A 3,591-nucleotide genomic window follows, 5' to 3' on the forward strand; every position below is an offset into this window, starting at 1 on the left:
CAGATTTGCAGCGACTCGCAGGGGTGACCTTTTAGCTCGGAAAAGTTTCACGATCGCTGATTGGTTGGACAAGATAATTCTAACCAATCAGATAGCAGGAAACTTTTCCAAGCTAAAAAGGCACCGCTGCCTGCCAGTGAAAAAGCGCCTCATTGAAAAAATATCAAGTATAGTTTAGATTTTTCATTGTACAAAATTATGATTTTTTTGTTTTACGTGGGCTTGATGTTTATGAAGCCATAACTCCGCTGTTTTTTTTTTTTTTCTTTTTTTTTTTTTTTTTACCTCCAAGGGGTCTATCATATTTAACAAGTTAGCTAGAACGAGTTCTCTTTTCATTTATTGGATAATTGGTAATGTTACTCCATACGATAAATGTACCCATACATACAATATTACGAACACGGCCTCTAACTTTGGCAGGGTATCATACGATGAGCCTGGAAACGGAAGACCAGAACTAGACGCAATGTACAATATGGGCTTAAATATTGTTGTATTTGTTCGTGTATGTTTATTCATTTATGTTTTTTACTAATACAATTTATCTATTAACATATTTCCATTATCGCCTACGCAAACCTTTGTCCATTAAATTACCCCATGTAACGGCAAAATCTAATGTGAAAATTACAATAATTTACATCATGTTCCTGGATATTTTCTCCTAAAGTCTATTCATCATCATCTCCTCCAAGACCTATTGACGCAAAGGGCCTCGGTTAGATTTCGCCACTCGTCTTTATCTTGAGCTTTAAATTTCAATAATTCTCCATTCATCATCTAATTCGCGCTTTATAGTCCTCAGCCATGTAGGCCTGGGTCTTCCAACTCTCCTAGTGCCTTGTGGAACCCAGCTGAACGTTTGGTGAACTAATCTCTCTTGGGGAATGCTAAGAGCATGCCCAGCACATTTCTATCTACCCCTCATCTCTTATAATTTCTTTTCTAATCCTGCCATACAACTCCCAATATCATTCTGAGGGCTTTGTTCTCAAATCTACAAAATCTATAGATAGCTTAACAAATTGTCTTTTTATCAATGCGATGGAGGATAATTTCACAAGGTCATTAAAATAAATGGGGCATATGGCTTCCAAATGACACTCATTTTTTTTAATGAGGCGCATTTGTACCGACTCGCAGCGGTGCCCTTTTAGCTCGGAAAAGTTTCCTGCTATCTGATTGGTTAGAATTATCTTGTCCAACCAATCAGCGATCAGGACACTTTTCCGAGCTAAAAGGACACCCCTGCGAGCCGGTGCAAATCTGCCTCACTAAAGAGAATTGAATATCAATGGTATACAAACTAATTACACCGCTTAAAGCTCGAGTATAAAAGGAAAATTCGGTTATTTTGGTTTTTGAATCCCTATTCGCGTAAAGGAAAGCCTACTCGTTATTCAACAGAAAACGTCACCTTATAGAAATTAAGATCAAATAAATAGTGATGAATAAAAATGAATATTGACCCCCCCCCCCAAATAAAGAAAAAATTACAGACCAAAAAAAATCCTCAGCAATCCCGAAGATTGGAATGCTAACCTAAAAAATGAGACAACGTTGTTCACATTTCTGGTAGAAAAAAATACTCAAAAGTTGCAAAAATGAAATATAAAACTATAGAAGGTGAAATGTTGCATTAAAATGTCCACCCACAAATAGAAAGGGCTTTAAAAATGCTCGATCACATGCTACATAGACCCAGTAATGACGTAATATCAATAATAAATACCCATGTAGACCTAGTGCACCACTAGTGTTTCAAATGGCAGGAATTTGGGCATTATCAAAAAACAAAGTTTACCCTACTGCTGAGCTAATGTGTTCAAATGAGGGAAACCCAGCAGGATTATTATAAAAAGACCCATACTTTGCCAGCCATTATATTACAGGGCACAGACTTACACCAGTATTGCAAAGTACAAGAACCCCCCTGGAAAACAACCACAAATTAAAGTACTTCTTCATGGGTATTCAATAAATGGAAATCAATATTAGTACAATCAAATGCGATTCAGATTTTGGCAATAGCTGAAATAAAAAAGAACTTCCCGTCAGTTAGAGACAGAAAAACTAAGTTAGGAAAAAAAAATCGGCTAAAAGAAAGTAGGTAGAGAACCAATACAAGTCCAGACTCAAGAGGAAAAATGTCATTCTGTGTCAGAAACCGACATAATGATACAAGAAATCACGTGACGGTAGAAAGTAGGGTTGCTGTGGCCTAATTGGTAACGTCTTTGCCTGGTGTTTGCCAGTCAGGGATTCGAGTCCCGCTCAGACTCGTTAGTGCCACTAGTGTCTGCAACCTTACCATCCTTGTAAGCTAAGGTTGGGTGATTTGGGGGGAGCCTATAGGTCCTATCTGCTGAATCATAAGCAGCCGCTGCCTGACCCTCCCTGGTCCTAGCTTGGGTGGAGAGGAGGCTTGGCGCTGATCATATAATATATGGTCAGTCTCTAGGGCATTGTCCTTGATTGCTAGGGCAATATCAACTGCCCCTTGCCTCTGCCATTCATGAGCGACCTTTAAACCTTTAGCAATTACAGAAGATAGAAGTATGGCAACTCTGATCATAACAAGACCTTGAACAATCCAAATTAATATAGCACTTGATGAACTTAGAGTCTGGCGTCTTAAGCCCCTTTACATATATTTCATCTTATTATATCATAAGACTTGATAACATCTGTTCTGCCTAGTTCAGAGAGGGAGGCCGACAGTTAAGCTGTTAAAAAGTAGATTGGGATATGAAGGTCTTTTCCAGACAGTTCTAAATATATTACTAAACTATTTTAATGCCATATTTAGCCAAATTCTATAAAAGGTATATTTGTTACTAGGGATAAATCAACTTTGGCTAAATCAGCTTGGACATTATCAAAAGATTTAGGCAGAAGTAAGGTTTTCCGAGATGAAACAAAGGGCTGATACGTATATTATTCAATGTGCAATAAATTGTAGGCCTATCTACTAATCTTTCTTGGTGTGGCTATGCAAAATCTTCATCACCTAATTATACTTAGGTATAATATCCAGTAATGTTATGATAACGTGTTTTATTATATCATATCTTTGCTGTGACTAGATTTTTTTCCCCAGAGTACTATCATTATCCAAGCAATTTTTGTTCCAACATAATTATCTTTGTCATCTCCATTCTTTTTTCCCCTTTCCTCTTTTCTTTGCTGATATGCATGTTATCATCATTACTAAGCGTTAATGTTATTGTGATTTTGTACTCAGACCCTGGAACTCTGAGGTCAACCTGCTAATTGATGTATGTACTGTATCACTGATATTATTGCATATCTTATCTTCTTTTACACTGATGTCATAGAGTGTAAGATCACTATACCCCAATGTAACTCTTATATGGCTTTGCTGAAATAAAAGAATATTATTATTATTATTATTATTATTATTATTATTATTATTATTATTATTATTATTATTATTATTATTATTATTATTATTATTATTCAAGGTAAGGGGTCCAGTAGGCAAAAATGAATTGTGTGTGGCTAGGATTTGTCTCAGTAAAGTGTGTATCCTACATGACATGTGTCCGCGAGGTTGACCACTACTCA

Source organism: Palaemon carinicauda, chromosome 24, assembly GCF_036898095.1.
Source record: "Palaemon carinicauda isolate YSFRI2023 chromosome 24, ASM3689809v2, whole genome shotgun sequence".
Taxonomy (NCBI): domain Eukaryota; kingdom Metazoa; phylum Arthropoda; class Malacostraca; order Decapoda; family Palaemonidae; genus Palaemon; species Palaemon carinicauda.